The 27,075-nt window shown below is 39.0% G+C and overlaps 1 long non-coding RNA gene across 1 annotated transcript in view; it reads right to left on the bottom strand.

Annotated features, from left to right (window-relative positions):
• LOC134476166 (uncharacterized) overlaps window positions 1–24,566 on the bottom strand; it is a 45,204-nt gene extending 20,638 nt beyond the window's left edge. Inside the window, exon 1 of the long non-coding RNA XR_010047735.1 lies at window positions 23,448–24,566. This is a non-coding gene — a long non-coding RNA (uncharacterized LOC134476166). The remainder of the gene's footprint in view (window positions 1–23,447) is intronic.
• Window positions 24,567–27,075: the final 2,509 nt, after the last annotated feature.

The raw sequence follows: 27,075 nt of genomic DNA, 5'->3' as shown, positions 1-27,075 counted from the left end.
TTAGCTTCAAAAGAAACTTTTAACTCATTTTTTGGTACACTGGCCTGCCACAAAGGCATATGTTTGAGAACATTTGCACTACTTGGAAAAAAAATAGCATGTTGAACATTATAATTCCCTAGAGTTTTTCTTGATTAGAGAAATATTTAGCAAATTTATTATGGTATAAGGTTTTTTACACATGTCAAAAAAACTTTTTTCTTTGGAAAATTTTCTCTAACTTCCTTGGTATGGGAGCTATATCCTGAGAAATATAACTAAGCTCAAGCTTGAGACTAGGTACTGACTTGGGAAAAGAAAATTTCTTGAAACAGTCATATAGTTTATGTGTTCCTAGCTTCCAAGTGACTCACAAAAATAATAATGATATTTAATCTTATGCCAGTGTTTTAGTATGTTTAGTGTTGCTATAACTCATTACTATAGACTGGATAATTTCAGAGAAAAGTTCCCACATTTCTGGAGGATAAGTCCAAGATCAAGACAGGGGTGCATTATCCCATTTTCTATTGTTATAACAACATATACAAGGCAAAGTATTTTAGTAAAAAAAAAAAAAGAGCCTTACTTTAGCTCACAATTCAAGGCTAAAAATCCAAGGTTGAGTGCCCTACTATTTTAATCTGTGGTACAGGCCCTCCTGACTGCCTGACATCATGGCCAAAGTCATCACGGAGGGAGTAATCACATTGAGAGACAGGAATTCAGACAGAAAGCAGCCACTGTTGTTCTTTTTAAAACAACAGACTCCCACAAGAACTAACCAGAGTCTCACAAGAACTACACGAACTCTTTCTGAGGGCAGTATCCCCAGCCACAGTATCTGATTACCTTGACGAAGCGCCACCTCTGCATGGCTCCAACCATCTTGAGCTGTCACCACAATGGAGATCAAGGTTACAACACACAAACCTTCGAGGGAAACTCTTGGCCTGTATCTAAAACCAGCATCCGGTAGGGGCCTCCATCACCTCACACAGAGAGGAGTACAGGAGCACACCTGCTTGGGTCTCTGTCTTCTCTTAAAGCCACTAATACCATCAGGGGCGCCCCATTCCCTGTCTTTATCCAGCCCTAATTCCTTCCCAAGGTCCCACCTCAAAATCCACCATCATGTAAGTTGAGGTTAACTTCCCAACACTTTGACTTTGGCAGACACATTCAAACCATAACACCCAGCGACTGCTGTTTTCCTTCTCTATGTACCAACTCGCCTAATCATCCTAACAACACTATCGAGCATGTATTATTTTTCAGGTGGTAATAGTGAAATACAAGAGATTATAGGATTTCCCAGGGTAAGACACCTACTTCAATAGTGGGGCTGTTATTAGAAATATGTGATAGTTTTCAAAAACAATGATCTTCCACCATTCTGAAATTCCACCTGGATTAGTTCCTGTAATGCCCTCAATGATCCAGAAGTTAAATACAAGTGAGGTAACTGAAGTTTGGAAACATGAGTGACACAGCCAGTGCAAGCTGGCGACAGAACAAAGATCCAAATAGGACACAGCTGATGCTAAATCTTTGTTTGCTCTGTTTTTTGTTTGTTTGTTTTTTTTTTTTTTTTTGCCTCCTCTGTCAGTGGAGCTAATTTCTGATGATTTCACAACCTAAGCAAATCACGTTTTAAGTTTCCTCATGCACAAGGCTTTAATTACATCTGCTTTGAGGCATGATTCTAATGAACAGAAGAAGCACATGTGAGCTGGACTGTGTTGTGAATAGAAGGTGTATTTGCTGCTTTATTTTGGGATGCAGGGATTGTACTTCCCGTGATGCTTTTCACCTATTTCTCAGTATTGGCAAAGGCAAGCAGGAAGAGATGTATCTTTTAACAACACAGATTTCATCCCACGGCTTTTGATTATTCATCCTTCTGAGTGATGGAGTCTCGTCACATTCAGTCATTCACCCTAAATGCTTGGCGGGCATCCAAACTAGTTATTTGTTCAACTCAATCTAAATTTATTGTCTTAAATAAACCACACCTGGCAAATAACTCATGCTTAAAAATGGTCTTTAAAAGTGAGTGCTAATGTGACATTGTCAATTTCAAAAATCATGGGTGATTTTAAGGATTTTAATAAAATAATTTAAAAGCTTGACACTTATTTATTGCTGCACTGCTTTCTATAACTGTACTTTGATTGGTTTTTACTACTTACTAAGTAGTAATTTTTTAATAAAATATAATTTACACTTTTAAAAGAGATCAGTTATGAGCAGTGTATATATGAGCAATGTAAATATGAAACCTTTCTTGAAGAGCCAATGCTTTGTTTCATTTAATTTTCACGTTTTAAAAATGTTAATGTCAGTGGCTTCAAACAGATCAAAAGCTAGTTGTATTTAATCTCCATAAAAAGATATGGGAGTTCATTTATAATTCTGGAAGCACACTGAGGACTATGAAAAATTTTCTCATTGCATAGAATGAAAATGAAGGAGAAGCAGATTAATAATATGATCCCAATTATCACAAGTGCTGAACCTCAGAATCTACACTGAAAGATAAAATGATATAAAAACATTTAATCGATATATTTGAGCAACCCAAGATTAAAATCAGTCAATAAGACTCCAGAAAATGTTTTTCATTTCAATCCAATCAAGGTACAAAGTGAAGGAATTATTGGCATGAGTAACCCATAAAACTCTATCACCAAAACAAATTATACTATTTGAATGCAATTTGTGGGAGCAACTGAATTTTGTGCATTTATCATATTATAAGTAAATAACACACACATGCCAAAATGTCCCATTAAAGATAATTTGTATAACTGACGCAGCTTTCCCCTGCCTCTTCCAGCTCCAGGTCCAGCTTTTTCAGTCACAGGATGGAGAGCAAGGTAGGATTAGGGCACCAGGCTAACATGAATCTGGCTTTTCTAGATTGCTTATAAACATTTCCTTTCCTGGGCCACAGAAAATATAAAAATAAGCAAGTTTAAAAAGCACTTCTTTGGATCTGTGCTTATGTCCAGAAAAGAGAGAAATGAAGCGTACCAAGTAGCAACGTAAATATGCTGGGAAAAAGAGATACTGCAGTGTAGGTGCCAGCAGGAATTAAGTACAGAGTGTTTTGTAATTAAATAGAGTATATCTCATATTGACAACATTGTTTCAGTAACATAGTTGACCCAAAAAGCCATTACATTGCTTAGAAATCTATTAATGTTAAAATTTTTGTGAGGATTCAAATTGTGATGAACCAGTATAATTTTATATTACATTTAAAATACAATTTAAATACAATTTTAAATGTTATGTTAACAAAAAAGTTTTCAAACAACTGGCCATCAATATTCATCTCTAATAATGGGAGTATCAGAATCTTAAACATTTATATCATAAAAATAATAATTTAATATCATTTTCATTCTGTATATTGACTAACTTGTCTTAATAGTCAATCTCCTTATAGGAATATCTATTTCTTTACAAAGAATAAATTCATTTCTTCCACACAGAGGTATTTCAAGTCATCCAAAAGGAAAACAAACAAACAAAAAAGCCAGACCTCAGCAGGTGACATAGTTAACTGGTACTTCAGGGACCAGGCACCCGGAAAATCCAGGTGATTCAGACAAAGACATGCTCATTCATCTTTCTTGCTTGCTTGCTTGATTTTCTTTCTTTCTCTTTCCTTCATTCCTTTTTTCTTTCTCTCTTTCTTATTATATTTGAGATTAGCAGGCCATCAGAGTGCAGTCTTTAAGGTATCAGCTAATTAAGCAATTTTCCTTGGGTTATCTAGATAGTACATTCAAAAAGTAAGCATGGGTCAGATCACACACACATCCACACATACACACAGGAAAATGAGCACATTTGAACATAGGTAAAACAAATGGACCAGATCTACAGTCCGGGTAGCAATATTGTAATAATGGGAATTTCTTTATTTTGCTTCTATGCTATAGTTGTCTAAGATGTGACCACTTGGGGAAAGGTGTTCAAACAGCATACCAATTGCAAGTATTACGTTTCTGATTTTCTGGGAGTCTGTGATTATTACTTGGTAGTACAAGTTTAATTAGTCGGGTTTGTTTTCACACTAACACCCAGGATGAATAGCCGCAGAGAACTGATATAGTACTTAGCTAGATTCCTGCACCAAGCACTCCAGCTTCCATGTGTAAACACAGGTTATTTCAAAGCAATGAGATACAAGTTTTTATAACTTATAATGCTATTGATCCAAATTTTGAAGAAAAAGTTGAAGCACAGTGAGGGTTAAGTCAGTAATTAGCTGCAAGCTATGGCGTGTACAAGCAGCACTTGAGTCTGGAGCCCTGATCTTAGCATTCTGTAAATATTCCCACTATAGCAAATCCCAAGGTACAAATACAACACCAACACACTCACTAAATTCCTGAAAATATAGCAATCAGTGTAAAAAGGATACTAAGCTGAGGAGCCAGATCCTCGTAATATTCACAGACAGTGACTGGTGCATCTTATAATCTAGGTCATAAGTGGCCGGTCCTGTATAATAAGTTCAATATAAAAATGTAATAACCTGGCTTGAAATATGAGAAGTTTTCAACAACTGATTTGATAGCATATTTTAAGCAATAACTCTGGATGCTAACATGGTAAATTTTAGGATCAGCAAGAAAGGTTAAATTACTTGTAAATTATTTGGAATCTTGACTACTTTTTGCTCTTTCTAGACAATACTCATTAGATCAACTATGAGCATCTTCACGCTGTGGGAGGAGACTCTGTGTTTCTAACCTATTGATCAATTTTGTAGTCATCCAAATCAAACTTCTCTAGAATATTAGTTTGGCCTATATCACCATGGAAGTTTTAAAATTAAAGTTTAAACTTATTTTAAGATCTACTAATTTTTTCAGTCTAGATAAAGTCAATTTAGTGAATTATAATTGACATTGTAGAATCTAATAGAATAGCAAAAATATTAGTATTAAAGTGTTTCACATCACTGAGAGTTCCAAACTAAAAATTTGTTTTGCTTTCATTTTTTAACTATTACTCATAATAGTAAAAAAAAATTACACAAGACTAGTGGCCATGCTGTCCTCTCTGCCCTCCTATCCCTTCTTTTTCCTCTGAGTCATGAGAGGCTGCCACACTGGCGTCACATATACATCCATACATGTTATGCATATAACAGACTCATTGGTCCCTTGGGACCTCTGCCCTTACAACTTTCCATATCCAGAAGATTCTTTTTGGAGAGATTGTAGACTTCGTTTTGTTTTTCCTTGTGTAAAGATTTTGAGTACTTCATATACTTACTGCCTCTAGGGGTGCACACTTTTATTAACTGCCTGTGCAAGTTTTTTGCCAGTTTTGTTTTTATGTTGTCGTCTTTTAATTAATGTGTAAGAGTCCTTTTAGGAATCTTTTGGTTTTTTCCCACAGCTTTATTGTTTGCCTTTCTATTTTAGCTCAACGTTAGATTTTAATTAAGTTAATTAAGTATGAAGTAAGAGTCAAGATACTTTTCTTTTCACTAGGACAGTTCACTGTCCCAATTTTTCCCACTTGACAGTGACACCATTATTTCTGGATCTGTCCTAGTCTGTTTCATGTAGAGCTAGGAAAGTACCTATATCTCTGTAAGCACCATCTGGTCTTAAACATTGTCACTTTCTAGTGATTCTATAATGATGTGTTCAGCAATGAAAAGAAATGAACTATGATAGGTAACACAGCCAGGTGTGATGGATGGCATAATCTCAGGAGGCTGAGGCAGGAGAATCATTGCAAGTTAGAGACCAGCCTGGGCTACAAAGTGAGAAACTGTCTCAAAAAGACTATATATATATATAAAATCTTCAAGTAACAACTTGGATGCATCTCAAAAAAATTATGCTGAGTAAAAAACTCAATCTGAAATGGTTACATACAGTATGGTTCCATTAACATAACATTCTTAAATGAGAAAATTATAAACAATAGGTTAGTGATTGCTAGGGGTTAGTGATGAGAGGAAGAAGACCAAGAAATGGTTGTTATTGCACAAAGGCTGTGAGCATAAGAAATCCACGTGAGAATGGAACTACCATGCATCTTAACTGTGGCAATTACATAAATCTCTATGGGCTAAAACTGCACTATATACACAAACACACACACATGCAGACACATACATATGCAAATATACTTAAGACTAAAGAAATCTGGATAAGATGCACAGGTAGTGTTGATATTACTTTTCTGGATTGTGATACTGTGCTATCATTATGCAAGATACTACCACTGAGAGAAACTGCATGAAATTTATAAATTTGCAAATACAAAACGAAATTTAATGAAAATATATTGAGTCATCCAATTAGCATGGGGTAACACCCATTTAATTTCACATTTAAAATTTTTATCAGATGTAAAGGTAGTCTGCAGTGAATGTTGCACATTTTTATTTTGGTGCAAATTTTGTTGGATTAGTAGGCACTTGAAGAAACTTTTGAGGTCACACCTGCTTTTATTTAAAATGATACTCTATTAGCCAGCTCCCCCACTGCTGGGACAAAAAACCTGACACCCACAGTTTAAAGAAGGAGAGGATTATTTGGCTCACTGTTTCCAGGGATTCAATCCCTGCTCACGGGCTCTAAGGCAGGAAATGATGGGGGAGGTGCATGCCGTAATAAAGTGCTCAGTTCACAGTGACCCAAAGAGAGAAAAGGAACAGAGGTGGCTAAAAGGGGCCAGAGACCACATACATCACTGAAGTCATGCCTCTCTGTAACCATCCTAAAACACGTGGAGCGTGTTCTACTAATTCTCCAGGTGGTTCCTAAGTTAGTGGAGTTGACAGTTAACTATCACAGATATTTTAAAATTTTATTTATGTGTTGCAAGTATATAGATATATAGTTAATTTTTCTGAGTTTTATATTTGGTAATCTTCCTAAATTTTCTCATTAACTGTAAGCTTATTTTATATTATTTTTACATTTTTAAAAGCATAAACATACCTATAATCTATAAATGGTAACTGCTTTCCAAAGCATTTTTCCTTTATTTATTACACTAAGTGCTGTACCACAATATTGGTTAAAATCAGTAACAGTGGATATCCTTTTCTTGTCACAAGAAATATTTCATTGTTGAACTAAAATGTTAGCTATAGGTTTTAACAAATGCTTTTATCCATCTCCTTAGATGATCATGCGATTTTCCCATTTATTCTATTAGTGTAGGGTTTTAAACTGACAATGGTCACTTAAGGCCTTCTCTAACTGCAACCTTCAGTAGCTTGATGTCTGTTTTATTTTATTTTAAAAACAAAAAAAAAGGATAAAAAGTAATTTCAAAAAATAGTAGGAAATCAACACTAGTTAATCTATTGCATATTGCTGTCTTAAAAGTAGTTGTTCAGATTACAAGATTTAGGCATGAAAAACATGATCAAATCAGGAAAATACAAACTGTTCTTTTTGATGAACTTAGAGATTGTTATAACTTGAGCCCTGGTATAAAATCCAAGGAGGCAAGAGACCGAAAATTTAGTGGTAAAGGCTTTATTTTTAGGCCTGGCGACCAGTCTCCAGGAGCCAATTTGGAGACTGTTCCCTAGAAGCTGAAGGGAGGACTTTAAAAAGGGGCTGGAGGAAAGGGCGGGGGGAGAGAAACAAAGAAACCTGTAGAGCCATCAAACTTGTTGACCCGAGTCTGGAAACTGTATTGCTGTCCACTTAGCTCTGACACTCTAGGGAGTTTCTGGTGTTTTTTAAAAATTATTTTTATCCTGCAGACTGACATTATCTCAGAGTGGCACGTCTGCAGCAATATTTGGAGAAGAAAGTGGACAGTTAATTATCTCAGGACAGCTTGTCTTCGCTAGTGAGTGCGAAGGGGTCACAAGTTATGAGACGCTGGAACTTAAGTTTTACGAAGACCTGATATCTAACTCATTTGATACATACAGAACAAAAGGAAAGCACCGATTGGGGTTTGGGCCATAGTATTACCCGGTAATTTGTTTAAGCTAAGCAATTCTTAAAATTGGGGCAGGCTCATTTTACAACAGATCATCACCGGGTCAGGGGGAGGTCACCAGAAACCCAAATTCTTTATGGCCTAGATAGATAGGTGAGGGGAGAGGGAGGCAATAAGGCGCCATACAGAACAGAAAACGGCGGTAATGTGTCAAGGTCAGGGTAAAGGGTTAAACTCACACGCAAATCTCTCTGCACACAAGCAGGTTACTTTAAACAAATGTAAATTAATTGCCATTTTAGTTTTCCTTAGCTCTTTAGCGGAGAATAGAGGCTCCTAGCAGTGATTAACAACCCTTGTTAGCTTGTTTTAGCACAGCTTCTGTAGTTTGTAGAGAGCAACAATGGTTAACATATCAATTAGGTGAGATTCTTGCAATTCTTTACAGAGGAGAGTGTTGCTCAACAGATCAATTAGGTCCCTTAACATATCAGTTAGGGAAAAAGGATAAAACAAACACATTTAGTAAGCCCCTATACAGGTTTGCTATAATACACATATAACAAAGCTATTTTCTTAGGGTACAACATTTCCCACTGATTTTAGTCAGTGTGTCAAATCATTGACTCCTTAGCATCTGTTTATAACCTTGTATGTGTCTTTAAAATTATATGCTTTTAAGAACTTTGACATAGTTTATCAACTTGTTTATAACACAAGGCCCAGTAGGAGGATTAACAAAGGTCTTGTAGCTGTCATTAAAGCTGTTAACCAAAAGGAGAAAGAAAACCAACATTTAAATTTACTCTGTTTTATCATACAAGTAACAATTTTTAAGTCAGACAGAGGCCTCTTAGGGGTCTCTACAAAAGAGGAGAACACAAAATTATCAGTTATATTAGACAATCTTAAGCTTTAAAGTGTCCTTGGAAGAAATGACAGTTTATTTATCCGCAGGCTAATGGTCTTTTGAAGCTGGGACCTGTCTGCAGTGGGAACGTTGAATCCAGGCAGGCTTTTAGCTACTTTGACAGTCTATTGCAGCTCAAGTGATTTATGATGAGGTCGCTTGTCTAGGTGCCTAGGCTCTTTAGCTCGCAGTGGGCAGCAGCGAAATAACCAGTGGATGGAAGTCAGAGCTGGCTGAAAAGTCTGGGGGAGACTTAATAAGATCTTGATTAGTTAAATCAGCTAATTTTTAGAAACCTTTAATGATAAGAGGAAGATCTCTTATATAAAACCTCAAAAGAGGAAATATCTGCAACATAGGGGATGTATCACGCACACAAAGGGGCAGAAGGAAAAGAGACTTACCCAGTTTTCGCCAGTTTTTAAGGCCATTAGTAATTATAGTCTTTAAAATCTAACTTATCTTTTTACCTCTCCTGAACTCTGAGGCTGGTAAGCCCAATCGAGTTTTTAATTGATCTGTAAAGCTTAGGTTAATTTGAGTTATTAGGCTATAAAAGCCAGGCCATTGTCGGACCCCATGGATAAAAAGGGAGACCAAATCAGGGAAACTGCTATCAGAGCTGACTCAGACTAAGTAGAAAATGCTTTTACTCATCTAATGAAAGTATCAACCATTATAACATTTATATCCTTGAAGTTTTAGGCTTTTTATTTTTGTAAAATCTATTTTTTAGTGTTTTTAGGCATAATCTCACGATAACCAGTGGTTTTTATTTGTTGCAGTACTTTTAGATTTACCAATTGGCACTGAGGGCATCTGAAGCTCACAGACTGGGCTAGCTTGATATTAGCCCCCGGGAATCTCTCGGAAGTTGAGCTGCCAGATGTTGGTCTTTTTAAGTATAAATGGGCTCTGACAAAGAAAATAGGTGGGATCAGCAGTAATGTCAAGCTTATCTCAATCCCCACTGATTTTGGGGCTTTTTGGCTATCTTTTGGAAGGTGGCATTTGTCAAATTATTTTTTTCTATAACAAGATCATCTTCTGCCCAATGGCTTATACAGCAGATAGTAGCCATTTTCTTTGGCATCTAGATGGCAGCCAACAAGTCCAAATTTGGGGAGCAATTTAATCTTTTGACTCCAGAAGACAATAAACCCCATTTTTGATAAAGACAACTTGAGGCCTCAGTGTGGGCAATGGGTTTAGCCCACTATGTTGATGTCTCTGGCTCTAAGATTTGTTCCCATAGAACCTGAGATTTTGTGTAACGGCAGCTCCCAAGACCCGCTTACCTTGATAGACGTAGCTGCTTCCATCAGAGAAGTAGGATGGAACTCTAGATAATGGCTTATCCACTGGATAAGGTCGAAGTCCCGTGAGGTGATCAATGACCTCAGTACAATTGTAATGAGGCAACGAGGGGTCATCCTCAGGCAGCAAAGTAGCCAGAGTTTGAAGCCGCTGTTTCCAGAAATAGTGCCTGATAATGTATGGCTCAGGAATTAGACATCCGCAGTCTGATGGGGCCTTGATGAGAGTCTCCAGGGAACAGGAAGAAACAAGAGTTTGTGTCCAAAAGTCAATTTTTAAGCTTCCTTTATGAGGGGGCCACTGAGGAAATCACCACAGACAGGGTGGTCATCTGGTTGTTACAGAATCAAGTGTCTTGGAAAGGTAGACAACAGACCTCTGCCAGGGTCCCAAACTCTGGATCAGTCCTGTGGCTCCTAGAAATTTTGCACTTGTCTTTTAGTCACAGGGACTGGAATCTGTTAGATGGCTCACAACAACCAGTGCAGTCTTTCTTTGTGTAGCCTGGTTTTGACAAGGTCGGGGGGACTCGCATCAGAGCAGTTACTTTCTCGGCTGGCCCCTCTGATGTGATTGCTACTCTTTGAGAGGCCTGATCTGCCAAATTGTTTCCTCAGGTGAATAGCAGCAATCTGCCGACAGCCAGACTGTTGCCAGCAAATCTAGGATCTGTGGAGCCACCCCCCCTTTTTTTAAATCTTTGCCCTGGCTGAGGTTAAGAGACCCCGCTCTTAATAGATGGCTCCATGTACATGTATAGTAGCAAAAGCATATCTACTATCTGTATAGATGTTTACCCTCTTTTTTGTGGCTAGTTTTAGTACCTCAGTCAAAGCAATGAGCTCCACCTTTTGGACAGAGATGCCAGGCTCTAACCGCTTAACCCAGAGTACCTCCTTTTGGTAGTCACTGCTGCCCCAGCCACTCATCTGCCTCTGCCGTTCTGGATGAAGCTGCTTCCATCTGTGAAATTTCTCAGGTCGTTGTCAGGCATAAGGGTGGCTGGGTTTAAAACTGAAGAAGTCTTGAAAACTATCAATTCTGGGTCTAGGAGCAGGGCCTAATAGTGTGAGATTTTAGCACTCACATTTTCAGGAGGGGTTTTGATAAGAGTCTCTAAACTGTGGGAGGTCACTATAGAAATCTTCTGTCCAAAAGTGAGGTTTTTGTTTTTTTTGTTTTTTTGTTTTTTTTTTTTTTTTTGCCTCTTTTAAGTAGCATTGCCACAGCGGCCAGAATTTTAGGCATGGAGGCCACCCTCTTGTTACTGGATTGAGCCTTTTGGAAAGATAGGCTATAGGCCTCTTTCAAGAGCCAATGTCCTGGGTTAGGACTCCTTTGGCAATGCCCCTGAGTTCATCTACGAACAAGGTGAATGGCTTGGTAACATCAGGGAGTCCCAGGGCTGGGGCCTCTGTCAAGGCCCACTTGAGCTGCCGCAAGGTCCAGTTTACATTTATCAGTCCAGTTTAGTGAGTTTTTTCCTTAAGGGAGCCCTACAGGGGGTGAGCTGTTTCAGTAAAATTTAGAATCTACAGCCTGGAGTATCCGACAGCTCCCAGAAATTCGCGCACCTGTTTCTTAGTTTCTGGGAATGGGATCTGCAATATAGCCTGGACACTTTTTTTAGACAAAATCCTCCTTTTTTTTTTTTTTTTGCAATTTGTAGTCCAGATGAGTCACAGCCTGACAGCACAATTGTGCCCTTTTAGTCGAGACTTTATAGCCTAATTGCCCCAAAGTCCTTAACAGTTTCTCAGTTGTCTCTTGACAAGCTTACAAGCTTCTGTGGGGGTCGAGGCTATTAACAAGTCATCTATGTGTTGGAGGAGCACTATCTCAGGGTGTTTTTTTTTAAATTTTAAAAGATCTCTTGCTAATGCCTCATCAAAAAGGGTGGGAGAGTTCTTGTAACCCTGAGGTAAATGTGTCCGGGTCAGCTGTTTTTTTACCCCCGTATCTGGGTCAGTCCATTCAAAGGCAAAAAGGAGTTGACTCACCAGAGTAAGTGGCAAAGTGAAGAAAGCATCTTTCAGGTTCAGAACAGAGTACCAGGTGTTCTCAGGATTTGGCACTGTTGGGTATAGACTCAGAACTCATGTATTAACTCTCCGAGATCCTGTACAGAGCGATAGTTATTTGTCCCTGGCTTCAGTGACTAGAAGCAAGGGCATGTTCCAGGGAGAGACACAAGGAATGAGAATATCATTGTCTCTTAGCCCCTGCATGTGGACTTTAAATCCCTTTCCCGGCCTGCAGGCTTATCGGGCATTGTCACAAGCAGAAGGGGCATGCTTGGGGTAAGAGCTCCATCAGAAGGGGGACTTGGCTGACTGCTAGCCCTGGAAGATTGTCTTCTGCCCAAACTTTTGGAATCTCCTGATTCCATTTGCCCAACAGTTTTAACTCTAAGTCAGTTGTGAGGACTCAGGTACGCTGGACAAATTTTCCAGTAGACGGTATTTTTTTTAGTTTTAAAAGACCTTTTGTGCTATCTCTATCAACTGGCTGAGGGGCATTTTTTTTTAAACTCTCAAACCTTTGTAATCTTTTTTCTAACATGTGGGGCCGACTGAGTTGCAAAGAGACCAACTGGCGATACTAGGGAAACCTCCTTACCTCTGGATGTCCAATCGGCTTGGGACAAAAGGACAACATGGTTTTGGCATTCTATATCAGAGAGCAGGCTTTATCTGGATGGCACACCACCTTTTGTCCCAGGGTGCCACCTGGTAGGCCATCATTTTACTGAAATTACATACTTAACAAAAAGAAGCTTTTTCATAGGTAACAAAATTGTGCCATATAATCTCCCAGAGGTCCACAGCACATGTGAAAACTTATATCTTATCTCTATTATCATCTATAATCTCATATTAATGGAAACACTTTGCAGCAAAGGTTTAGAATCTTATAAATAAATCTATCAAAACTGATCTAATACTGTCAAACTTTGAACACATTTACTTCTTGTCAAACCTGTTGTCTTCAGTACTATAAACCAAGACAAAATTTATATCATCTCGAGCTTTTTATAACTTATAATATACCTCTAAGTTTTATCTTTTTTTTACATTTTGGCACAGCAGACATTTTACTTGAAGACAAACCACTTTCTTTGTCCCTCTTTTTTACTATCACCAGTTAATTATCTTTTTTTTTTTTGCTTCTCAGACAACATTAAAACTCTCAACAAAACCCTTGAAGTTACCTTCTAGTAGTCTAAAACATATTTAATTAATTTTATGTCTTTTTACCACATTAAAATGCTGGGTTTTTTTTTAAAGCTATAACCTTTTAACTGGCTCAATTACAGTATGACCTGGTTTTTACTTGGTAAAGTTGATATGATTCTTAAAACCATAAATATACACATATATGTGCATATATATTTACTTTTTAACCAGAAAGAAAAATACTCCTTTTGAAAGGCATGCCAAGGTTGCAAGCAATCAGTTGAAGACTTACATATTAAACAAGGCGCCACAACATTAAAGACACAAACAAAGGGTGCTTTTTGCACAGTTTGGTGAGCTAAAGGAAATAATTTTTCTTATTATGAAGCTTGAATCTAATAAGCCATATGGATCCTGCAACAGAAATGGGCAACAAGCCCCTAAGTTAGTAACAAATCCAAACAGGCAAACAATTTTAAAGAACAAAAACACTGCACATCAATATCTAAATCCCTTTGTCCATTCTGGGCTCGTAGAAGGGGTTCCTAGGAGAGAATGTTCTGTTAGATTTAGGGTAACCAAAAGGAGAACAATTAGAACAAATGGACAAACAAACAGACATACAAGACGAGACAAGCTGCAGCAAAAATGGCCTTTGCCCAAAAATTAGTCAAATTTTGGGATCTGGAGGAATTAACAAATTAACCAACAGAGTGGTTCCTCACCCGGTGCAGAGTCACAAATGGCAAAAACCAATTGACTCTGTCCTCAGGAGGTTTCACTTCCCAAATTAAGGGCGTCCCCTTCCAAACGGAGCTGTTCCCCACCCGGGGCAGAGTCACAAATGGACAGAATTTGTCCTACAAACCAACTGACTCTGTCCTCGGGTGGTTCCCGCTCCCAAATTGAGGGCGTCCCCTCAAAATTACAAATTGACCGCGGCCCAAACAAATCCTCCAGAGCACTTACTTTCAAATGTTCAGAAATGAGTCTGGGGTCTTGCTTCCATCCAGGGCGAGCCCCCAAATGTTATAACTTGAGCCCTGGTATAAAATCCAAGGAGGCAAGAGACCGAAAATTTAGTGGCAAAGGCTTTATTTCCAGGCCTGGCGACCAGTCTCCAGGAGCCAATTTGGAGACTGTTCCCTAGAAGCTGAAGGGAGGACTTTAAAAAGGGGCTGGAGGAAAGGGCGGGGGGAGAGAAACAAAGAAACCTGTAGAGCCATCAAACTTGTTGACCCGAGTCTGGAAACTGTATTGCTGTCCACTTAGCTCTGACACTCTAGGGAGTTTCTGGTGTTTTTTAAAAATTATTTTTATCCTGCAGACTGACATTATCTCAGAGTGGCACGTCTGCAGCAATATTTGGAGAAGAAAGTGGACAGTTAATTATCTCAGGACAGCTTGTCTTCGCTAGTGAGTGCGAAGGGGTCACAAGTTATGAGACGCTGGAACTTAAGTTTTACGAAGACCTGATATCTAACTCATTTGATACATACAGAACAAAAGGAAAGCACCGATTGGGGTTTGGGCCATAGTATTACCCGGTAATTTGTTTAAGCTAAGCAATTCTTAAAATTGGGGCAGGCTCATTTTACAACAGATCATCACCGGGTCAGGGGGAGGTCACCAGAAACCCAAATTCTTTATGGCCTAGATAGATAGGTGAGGGGAGAGGGAGGCAATAAGGCGCCATACAGAACAGAAAACGGCGGTAATGTGTCAAGGTCAGGGTAAAGGGTTAAACTCACACGCAAATCTCTCTGCACACAAGCAGGTTACTTTAAACAAATGTAAATTAATTGCCATTTTAGTTTTCCTTAGCTCTTTAGCGGAGAATAGAGGCTCCTAGCAGTGATTAACAACCCTTGTTAGCTTGTTTTAGCACAGCTTCTGTAGTTTGTAGAGAGCAACAATGGTTAACATATCAATTAGGTGAGATTCTTGCAATTCTTTACAGAGGAGAGTGTTGCTCAACAGATCAATTAGGTCCCTTAACATATCAGTTAGGGAAAAAGGATAAAACAAACACATTTAGTAAGCCCCTATACAGGTTTGCTATAATACACATATAACAAAGCTATTTTCTTAGGGTACAACAGAGATTAGTAGTTTAGTTATCTAACTTGTGTACACACACACATATATATATTTACATGCATATGTATACTTATATACCAGTCACTTGAGAGATGCAAATTAAAACAACACTGAGATTCCATCTCACTCCCGAAAGAGTGGCTGTCATCAAGAAATCCATCAACGACAGACATTGGCTGGGATGTGGGGAAAAAGGAATGCTTCTCCACGGATGGTGGGAGTGTAGACTGGTACAGTCACTGTGGAAATCAAAAAGCTAGAACTAGCAGTCCCACTCAACCCAGCTATTCCCCTTCTGGGTATTTTGCCAGAAGAACTAAGACATTATGCTATCTCAGCTATTCCTTAGCAGTAAGGAAAGCTTTGCTGGGGGCATCAAGATTTGGGAGCCCTTTATTGCATATTCTACAAGAAATCATTACAATTCCAAAATATTAATTTTTCAAAAACAAATTTTTCACACATTATTAATACAAATCATGTTATTTGTTGGATGATGTTTAAATTTATCTATAAATTATTTTCATTGAATTGGTATTAAATAAATCTTAAAATGAATTACTTAAACTTTCCTGATTCAAGATATTTTTTAACTAAAGTAGCACGTGATGCCTTAAACTTCAAAGTGGACTTAACACTGGACAGCGCAGCACAGGGAGAGACAGCTGAACGGAGCAGAGGGACTGGGAGGCCGGACCTCCTAGTCGCGCTGCTCCCGGGGAGGCCCTGAGGCAGGGCTGTGCTGGCCCGGTGGCCCCGGAGGCCCTGTAACAAGGCCGGGCGCGGGTGCCCTGCGTCCAGTTAGTTGTCCAATTCTGCTAACTGGCACTTCACTATTCTGCCAATGTTGTCAGTAATTTGTATGAAAATTACTACCTGTTTCAGCTTTTAACACGCAGGAAATTTATTAGTGGAGTGATTCAAAAAGAGTTCTCTGTAAAAACTTTATTGCTGGTTAAAAGATGCATTTGTTAAGAAACATAATCACTGTTCATGTTAACTACCTCCTTTTAGAAGCACATACCCTGAATTAGGGGTCCAGCTTCAAGCTGCTTGCTCAGTGAGATGACTTGGGTACAATTGTTCTTTGCATACACGGAATTAGTAACTACGAGGTCAGAGGTACACTTTTAAGGCCCAGACATGCAGACTCACCGACTGCTTTCTCCTAAAATCCTCCTGTTACTTGCACAGTCCTGAACGAGCTGTTAAAGGATTGCCGAAGCAAGAAAAAGTCAAGAAGGCAAGGTTTCATAGAGCTCAGCCAGGTGGAGTGGCACCCTACTCCCACCTAACTGAGGACCCAAGGGCGGAGTAGGGCGAGCACAAAACTATCAGGCACTTAGCAAGACCCTGCTAAAATAAAACAACATGAAGAGCCAAGGCTGCAGCTCAGCGGTGGAGCTCGCCGCCTTGGATTCCCAGGTCTGCCAAAAAATTAATTAGACATCAATAGTCATGAAATATTCATGACTACACAATTCATTGCTAAAAATTTATTCAAATGAAATAATCACAGATACATGCAAATTTTTTTTTATCAGAATGTTAATCACAGTATTGTTTTCCTTTTAATAGCAGCAGTGAAAAAGTTGAGTGTAACCAAAGATAGGAAATTGCCTATGTTAATTACCATACAAAACAAAACAGTTGAGCACAAGATTTTAGAAAAAAACAGTATGGAGGATTCGAATTGCAACTCAGCCATTGGCAGCTCTCACAGTTCTGGACAAAACCTTAAACATCCTTACCTACAATTTCTTAGTCTATAAAGTGGACGTGACACCAACCTCGCAGGAGGGCAATTTGAGGGAGACACATTATGTGATTAGGTACCCTAGGACGCACGCAGTCAGCTTCATGGCAAATCTCCATCATGTAGTTAATGATTGTCACCGTCATAACAAAATCATACGCAAGTATTACATTGTTCAGGAATATTTTGATTTGGGTGAATAGTAATCACTTACTGTTAACTCAGAAAAACTAATAATGCAGTGGAATATAGTAAGTAATCCTAATTTTAAAAAGTTTTTAAAATTCTTGTGAGTTTAAAGCAATGGGAGCCTGGGATATACCCCAGCAGCACAGCGCCTGCCTGGCAAGCTTGGGGTTGTGAGTTTGATTCCCAGTACAAAAAAAAAAAAAACAGGCAAAGGAGCAGGGGTTGTGGCTCAGCACAGAGCTTGTGCTGAGCGTGTGGGAGGGCCTGGGTTCGAACTTCAGACCTGAAAACAAAACAAAAGCATCAGGAAGACAGCAAAATCATGGGGAAGATAGGATTTATCACTGGTATGAGAATTGTGAGCAGCAGTCTCTAATTTCTTCAGGCTTTTCTTGCTTCAGTGAAAGTATTATTTATTGAAAAGTGTTGCAAACATGTAAAGTCCAGTAGTGTTGTATACCTGTAATACCAGCACTCAGGAGGCTGAGGTAGGAGCATTGTTGCAAGTTCAAGACCAGCCTGGGCTACAAAGAGAGCTCAAGGCCCTCCTGAACTACATAGTGAGACCTTGTCTCAAAGACAAAATATTTAAAAATATGATTGCATCTAAATAAATAAGCACCGAGTAATAAGCACCAAGTAAGAAGCAAATGACATCCATTTCAGGGAATTAAGGAAACTTGTAGAAAAATATTACAGATGAAAGAAACCCCAGGATTTGCTTGGCAAGGACAAGAAGGGCATTTCTGAGAAAAAGAGAAGAAACAAGGGGAGTGCAGAAGGGAAATGCTTGAAACTCATTTAAGGCATAGTACAGGCGAAGTTCAGTGGCCAAAGTATGTAAGAGAGTTTCCTGTCTCTAGATCAGAAAGAAACTGAAGACCGAGACTAAGAGCAGGGCTCTAAGTCCCAGAATATGTTAACAGCTTCAGGAAATTGTTGTTTCCAAAAAGGATCTTTAGTTAGAAAGTTACAGAAAATCTTTGTTTTGCCTTAGCATCCCTGTGTGGTTAGTACATGAAGAACTTTGCAGTATCAGATTTGTAAAGACAGTAACACCAACTGTATTGAACATTGCTTAACACAGTATTTGTATATGGATGAAAACACTATTTCTCTGTGCTTCCTTAAGAAGTGCATAAGGGACAGGTGAACTTTAATAAAGCAAGGAGTGGAGGCTCTGCCTACGGTGATCCTGTCCTTGTAGGAAACCACAAATGAAGCATTTCAGGAAGATTTTAGGGAACCATGAAGCAGAATATTGGGAAGATAATGAAAGGAGAAAGACTCAGGATGAGGGTTTTCTCCAGCCACATCTTGTCTGCAGTATCATTGCTCACAGGCTCAGTGGCACGGAACCTCATAGGAATCCTTCAAAGTAAGATCCTTCAGAGGACATGTCCGGCAGCGAGTCAGGAAGCCAGGGACACCTCCATCCCAGCGTCTGTCACTGTGTATAGTCACTCACGAGGGACCAGGAAGGAAGGGCCAGCAGTCCTTCACAGGTGAGCAAGAGCAGCAGTGCCCCTGAGCTCTACACAAGCATCCCTTCCTGCCCCGTCCCAGTCTGTTCTGCATCATCTTCACCTGCATGAAAGTTTTCACACGTGTCATTTCATTTAGGAAGCTTAGCAACTCCGCAGAAGTAGCTAGAATAGATGTCTCCAACTTACAAATGAAGTTTACTAAAGCTGAGACTACAATAAACACAGCTCTAACTATGAAGACTCCCATCACAACAGCTGTGAGGTCCCAATGGAGATCACAAAGTGTTAGAAATATTTACTAACTTTAATAAAGAAAATTAATAAGTGGTAACAAATCCAAACAAAACATAGAAATGCAAACTTAGATCCTACAAATACTAACATTATTTAAACAAGTGGTTGTGTTTAATTCTAAGATAATGCCAGAATTATATGCATAAACTGTTAAAAATATGATCATATTCAGCACAAAATGGGAATAATCAGAAAAATAAGCATGCATTCATCCCATAAAAACAGATTTATTTGAAAATGTGCTTAGTTATACCTGATGTAACAAATGGCATACTGAGTGTTATATATTTACCTCAAATTAATGAAAACATTTATACATTTTAGTTTTCTATAATCACAGCAAACACACTGCTCTAACAAACCATCCAACTTATCTCTCATTGCATCAATTAATAGGCTTAAAATCTATTTTAGAGATATAGAGGAGAAAAAAAATGATCTGAGGAACACTGGATGTTTGCATCGTAGCCAATACCCTTCTTTAGAAACACTCTAATTCATCAGCTTACCACATAATTTAGAGACACTATATAGATTTTCAAAGCTTCCTTGTTGAAATTTTTTCTGGAAAGAAGTTGAGACAATATTATGACTAAGTTATAGGGAAAAGAATGTAGAGTCTGAATCCTGACTTACTAAATTATTAAATACTCATTATTTCAGATATTATGAAGTTGACTTGCAGCTATTTAAGCCCTAAATTTTGCCAACGTTCTGATAGAATGCTATACGTGCTAATCAAGAGCAAGTGCCCATAACCTAGAAACACTTTAGTAATGCTTAAAAACAGGGAATTCAAATTGATTACGCTTCATCAAAAAACACATTTTTTCAATCAAATTTTTTCAATTTAATAGACACTTTGGGATAGAAAAGGTTATCTAACTTCAGGTACCTGTGACAAAGAAAATGGAAGCTCTTCACAGCTAAAATGAGATTTGGGTCTTTAGATTTTATTGAATCTCTAGCAAGTATGTATGTGAATGTCTATATAGACATATGCGTGTGAAGAGAAAGTGTAAGGAGAGTGATGGGGAGAGAGAGGGCTATAAATTAAAAATTGTAGGGACAATAAAGACAGTTGTATTTGTTTTCCTATAAGATACTAGCAAAAATCAATTCAGAAGTAAATTTAGCATCTCACTTATTTCTAAATTTACTCCAACAATACTTGAAAATAATTTGTTAAGCCATATTATTGCAGTATCCATTTTGGTCTGAGTTCATAATCTCATGAGATTTTAGAAACTCATTAGCTTACAGAGTTGGGCTAAAGCAGGGGGCTCACTAATAAAATAAAATTCTCTTGTGTTTAACTAGAAAATTGTATTTGATAATTGATTCTTTATAAATTGCACTTTGAAGGAGCTTGTCCACAGGTTTTTTGTTTGAGGAGAAATACACATTTTATATATTATATATATATATATATATATATGTGTGTGTGTGTGTGTGTGTGTGTGTGTAAGTATATTAAAATTTGCTATGTATTAAAAATTGACTTTGTAGTCCTTGTCCACAATTGATTTGATAAAGAGGAAATATATGTGATATATTCTGTATTACAAATCTACTTCCTATATAATTTATACTGGGAAATTGCTAAAAATATGTTTCCAGGATAATCACTTTATAAATTAAAAAGAAGCTATTGAATGTTTGCCTCAATGAAACTGCTTTTAAAATATTTGGATGCCAAGTATTTTCTCTCTTGATTTGTATTCTGGACAACTTACATCCTCTGTACTTTGACTAAGACAAGGTAAGGAGATGAAAGAATTTGATAGGTAGATTGAATTCAGCTCTAGAAAAGGTCAGTGAATACCACCAATAACCAACATAATAGTAAGCACCTCCACCATAGGCTTATGAAGGAGGTAGGAGTATAAACATTGCCTAGGCAAAAAATACTCAAGAGGATCACCCTCTCTTGACATTTTAAATGGCAATAGTTTTGCCTATGTAAGCCTCCATTAGCTGATATATTTTCCTCTAAATTACAAACAAAATTTAACATTTTGGCCAACTTGTTACTATAAACATACCACCTGGTAATTAAAGGATGTTTTCTGGATATATTGATACATTCAGAACTATTTGGCTTTAAAGCTTGAGCAAAAAACTACAAGGATAGGTGCTATCAGTAAGGTATGTCTTCAAGGAAGAGCCCACATCAGGCTTGTGTCTGCACCTTTCTCAAAATCTCTGAAAAGTTCTTTTCAGCTGGTTAAAAGGCTTCTAGGAATCTTAATTCCATTGTGCCAAAGCATGCTGGCTTACCCAAGTTAGTACTACTAAGTCTAGATAAAGAAAAAAAGAACTGCAGATGTGGTCTTGCACAAGAAGTAAGACAGATTCAAATATATTGAAAATCAAGTTTTTGAGATATCTCTCTGCTGAGTAGATGGAGGCTGTTTATAATGCAGAATGGTCAGAATGAGTTACACTGTTACATATGGCTCTGAGCTCAAAATATCCTGCAGGCAGGAAGATGATTAGGGACAAAAATTGTTCAAAGGGCACATTCCCCAGTACATTCTTTCGACCCCCGGGGCAGAGGCATGGGGAAGAAGGGCCTGGAGTTGAGCATGGTGACTCACACTTCTGGGGCTGCAGCGGGAGGATTGCACATTTTTAAAAATCCTGTCTTAATATGAAAAGAAAAGGTTGGGGATGTGACTCAGCACAGAAGTCCTAAGTTTAATACCAGAGAAAGTGAGAGAGCACCCTGCAAGCCTCTCAGCCTCAAGAAGCAGAACAGGAATGGTGATTGCCCTTCCCAGACACAGGCAAGAAGGAACAGAGGCCCCTCCCAAGAATTCAGTCCAGCCCTTCATTTGAGAAAAAGAGCAGACCCTGCAAGGGAATGGGCCACTCATTTTCCAGTAGGCACCTACGTGAAAGCAGAGATGCACTGAGAACATGGCTGCGGTGCGCTGGGTTGTAGGACGCTATGTGAAGCCACACAGGTCTGTTTCCTCTTACAATATGATTTTAGACTTGTTTACATCAATATTTCAATGTTTATTCTTGAAACATCTGTGAATATGTATGTTTAATTAAAAGAACAAAACCAGATTTTTTTTTCTTTTTTAGACAGGGTCTCACTAAGCAGTTCAGGCTGGCCTTGAGCTCACTTTGTAGCCCACAATGGCTTCGAACTCTGAAGGATTCTCCTGCCTCAACCTCCCAAGTGCTGGGATTACAGGCATCTGCTACCATGCCTGGCAAAAACAGATGCTCTTGCATTTTGGAGCAGCACTGCCGTTCTGGAAGACCCCTAACCTAGATGACTCTTGCTGTCTCTGAGGACTTCTAAATTGGGTGGTATCTAACCTGGGGGACCTCTAGCCCTGGAGGACCCTTGTAGTCCTGCAGGGTCTCTAACTAAAGGGAACCCCACAGTCCTGTGTCAGTTTTCCACTCCTTTCATCCATGGATAGACAAAATTTATAGGTATTAATAATTCTTTCCTCCTAAATCTAAGCCAAACATAGGTTATAGATTTGTGCATTGAATGTGGGAAAATGAATATTTCCACTTGTTTATTCTCTTCTGAGTTAGGCATGAGGATGCAGGAAGATGCATTAAAATTTTTCTGGGTGTGAGAAGAAATCTCTCAAACAAAGAGGCATGGATCTTGAATTAGAGTTCATGAATGGCTTCATTCTGGGGAACTCACTCTGGACTCCGTGACAATGGGTATTTAGCCAAAATACCAAACCTGATACTACTCCCTCTCTTTAGAATGCCGTGCTGCAAGCCTTCACAAATAACTGTAAATTCTTGTCAAACCTATGGTAATCCTGAGGAAGGGGCAGCCTCAACATAAAAAAGGAGAGAACTTCACAGGGCTCCTACCAGCGGATGACAGGAGGTATGGGATTGCAAGAACATCACAGATTCCTCAGTGAACCTGAGAGAAAAACACAAAGGGGAGAAGCAGAAGGCACAGAAACAATACGACAGAAGGTAATGAAGAGAGAGAAAAGAAAGGTAGTCTCAGGCAATGCAAACCAAGGGCAGTGCATAAATACCTCCAATGCACCTGAAATGTTCCAAGGTCTTAGGGTAAAAGGGCGCTTTCATTTTTTTACAATCTCCTTAAAAGTACTACTCTTCCAATAAGGAAGCTGACGTTCAGAGATTCTAATAAATTGCCAGAGTCTACAGATACTTAACAGTTACATGGAGTCAGGGTTACAATTTGAGCTTGTGTGATGCTGAAATAACAAAGTACGAAACAAAACCAGTTACTTAATGGGAAAGAGAAATGGACCAGAACTCACTTAGCAGGAAAAGAGCAGCAGAAACTGAGCCGGTCAGTGTCTGTGGTACTCCTCAGCAATTCCCAGAATGTCAGGGAGGGGTTCCTATTCACAGTATTTTGTCATTGTAATTAATTAACTAGCTACCAAACATAGCTTTTCAAACACACTCTAAAACATTCAGACAGGCTGAAGCTATTCCTAAAATCTAAATTCCCTAAGTATGGCTCCAGACCAACAGTTAATAAGCATTGTTTTCACCTGGGAATTTGTTAGCACTACAAACTCCCTTAACACAAACCCAGACCAACTGAATTAGAAACTTGGTGGGGCGGAGGGTGCTAATGAGAATATACTTTTATTTTACTTTGCTTTGTTTTGACTTAAACAACCTGGGTCTGCTGTCTTAGCTCTGCAGGTTAGAAGTCTGACACAGGTCTCACTCACCTGTAGTCATGGTGTCCCCAGGGCTGTCATTCTTCCCCGTCTTCTGTCTTCTCTGCCAAAGAGAGGCTACCCCTTTCCTAAGCACAAGGCTCCTCCTCCATCTTCAAAGTCAACTGAAGTGGTCCAGACCTTCCCACTCTCATCACTGTGCCTTCTCTGCCTCTCTACTGCTCCGAAGGACCCGTGAGGTTACACGGGACCTACTCAGATGACCCAGGGTCATTTCCCTATTTTTAGCAGAGGAGCAAACTGTCCAACTGCAGCCTTCTACATCTTCCTCACCTAAGATGACATAATCTAAGGTCCTTTCCATAGGATGCAGACGGATTGGGCAACTGTATCTCCTCAAGCCCTGCTGCTGCTGATGGCCTTGAAAGTCTCAGCAGTCCTGAAAGACTGGCCCCAGACTGGGAAAGCAGACTTCTGCATCTGGGTGGGGTATGGAGGACTGACCCTGGGTGCTCTCTACAGTCCTTGGCACTTTCCCTGCTTCCCAGACAGCAGGGACTAACAGCCACAGTCTTCTGCCATGATGTTCCTGCCTTGGAGCCAGGCGATCAAAGACTGAATTCTCGGAAATGATGAGCAAAAAAAAATTCTTCTTCCTTAAATTGTAGGTGTCAGACATTGTGTCCTAACAATATTAAACCTGACTAATACAACAGGTTTCCCCAAACCACATTATTACATATGAAGTCCCAGAATCTGGAAGAAAATAGAAAATGCTACAAGACCTATAGAAAAAATGATCATTTATTAGGATAAAATCATAACCACCAGACATGCAATGAATTTTTTGAAGCTATTGAAGCTTGTCACCTTTAGAAACATCATCATTAAAAACTTGGATGGTATTCAAGAGTTGATATAATTTGCTAAAACCTATTAAGCCAGGCCTATGAGCATTTTTCACTCTAATGATTAGGCTAAAAGAAAATGGAACCAGTTCTCCTATCCAAATAGTCTGGCTAGGAGATCCTGTCTCAGGTTTGTCTGTCATGTTTCTGACAAAACTCAATGGCCTAAAATAAGGACCCTGGGTCCTTACGTGTTCCTTTATTTCCCTAATTGCAGCAATAACACAATTTGGACACAGGAGAGGCAGGAAGATACCACTGAATATTGTCTTGGTGAAAACATGTTGCCAAAGATGCATTGCACATCTCCTAAATGAGAATGTTCAGCTACATCCTTTGTGTGTTATTTCCCCCCAAACTGGAACCTGACCTTCGGTTCACCCTGGTATTTAGTGGAACTGACTACCTTTTTTGTCTCTTCCTTTCTCTTTAATATGCAGAGCTCATAAGAACAAGTTTTAAGAGTTACATTTGGGCAAAAAGGTTAGTGGAACCAAATTAAACCAAATTGTACCAAATAACAAAAGAAGAAATAAAATATTTCATTAAAGTGATACATCCTCATTGTGTACTATACATTTAACACAGGACTCACTATACATCACAAAAGTGTTATTGCTATTTGTATTTGGGGTAGGAAGATAATGAAAATAATATTTTATCCTGTAAAAGTAAAGCTGCTTTATGGGCAAATTTTGAATTGAAAACATTAAAATCAAAAGGCAAACCTGGTCCTCTCTGAGTAAGGTTAGCTGCTGGGGCTGGGGATGGTACTTGAGATAAGGAAAGGAAGAGAGAGAGAAAGAAATTCCAATTTCTTGCCAATCAGTTTGGACTACAAGGGACTTGATGCTTAGGGACCCAGGGTTTACTCCTGGGGAGCATCCATGGCAAGCACACTCATGCCTGCTGCTGGAGTATAAGGTGGCACAGAAGGAAAAGTGCCAGAAGTAAGGTTAAAAGAAAGGGGGGTGGGGAATGATGACAATGGGAGGGAACTAAGACTCCCAGGGGCCAGGAACCAGACAGAATGAAAGTACTGCAATAAAGTCACCCAAACTAATGCTTCCAATCAAAGCCCCTTATTCCTCAACTGGGGAAAGTTCCTTTTTCTCTGTGCATATTGGGATGGCTCAGAAAGTCTTTATCTGTACACTGTTATCTGCAGATTTCTTCCTACTCATGAACTAAAGCACAAAAAATATACATTAAAATACTCAGAGACCTTACTCTGACCCTATTAGAGGCATTTAGGAATTGTGGGACAAGCAGGAGACACACAAACACACACACAGTATCAGTACATCTTGATTAAAATCAGCAACACATGCATCCTACTATAAGCACAGGTAAAGCACATTGCCTTCATTTGTTCATTGTAAATGACAAGCGTGTAATTCACTCTGAAGTTGTTGGGAAGAAGGAATGAGGATAGATTAACCTTTCAGTGCCACACCTGGTCTCTGGATTTCCCAACGTGTTAATGAATTTCCTGAGATGGGAGCTTCAGAGTTGCTGGCAGTACATTAATCTAAGGAAGTGCGAAGCAATATGTCCTCCAAACTCGAAGACAGGTGAGCCAGCTTAGAAATGCTAAATCAAACCTAAGCTATTCCTGGAAGACAGTAGCAACCTGCAAAGCCCAAAGACATCTGCAAAAGTCACCCTAGTCCATCTCTCTCAGGGTTGCTGCTGAGTTTCCAATTTTACTTCTTAGGTGTCCAGAAAATGAACTGTGTGACCCTGTACCTCTCTGAGATTCCTTCAGGACTAAAGGCGCCTGTCAAGTGACCTAAACAAACTTGAAGCTATCTCAAAATGGCACCCAGCTATAGGTCAGCACTCGCCTATCAAATATCTCCGTATAGACAGGTACTTTTGAAATGAGAGGACCTGCAAGAGAGGTTTTTTCCCAAGATATTGGGTTATTGTAGAAATGATAAACAGATGAGAACTCCATATTAAAAAAATGTTTCAAAAAACAATTTCATTAAGATCATTTTACTAATGCAGTCAAAAATGTTTTAAAGCAAAGTTGGTAAAAATGATAAGCAGGTACGAGGCTCCTGAGGAATCTCAGTCTAAAACTATTTCACTGGGGAGCTGGGGATTTAGCTCAGTGGCATAAGCGCCTGCCTTGCAAGCAGGCAGTCCTGAGTTCGATCCCCAGTACCGATAAAAAGGAAAAAGACCCCAAAAAAAGACAAAAAAAAAAGTAAAACTATTTCACTGAATTTAAATATCTGAGGCCAAATTAAATGTAGTAACACTAGGGCCACGTCGGCAAAGAGTCACAATGAGAGCTTGTGACAGAAATCCAGCGGCATCTGATGTAGGAGATGCCT

Source organism: Cavia porcellus, unplaced genomic scaffold (assembly GCF_034190915.1).
Source record: "Cavia porcellus strain 051 isolate PalLab524CR breed Dunkin Hartley unplaced genomic scaffold, mCavPor4.1 scaffold_1, whole genome shotgun sequence".
NCBI lineage: Eukaryota > Metazoa > Chordata > Mammalia > Rodentia > Caviidae > Cavia > Cavia porcellus.
This window is presented reverse-complemented; position numbering and strand designations above follow the sequence as displayed.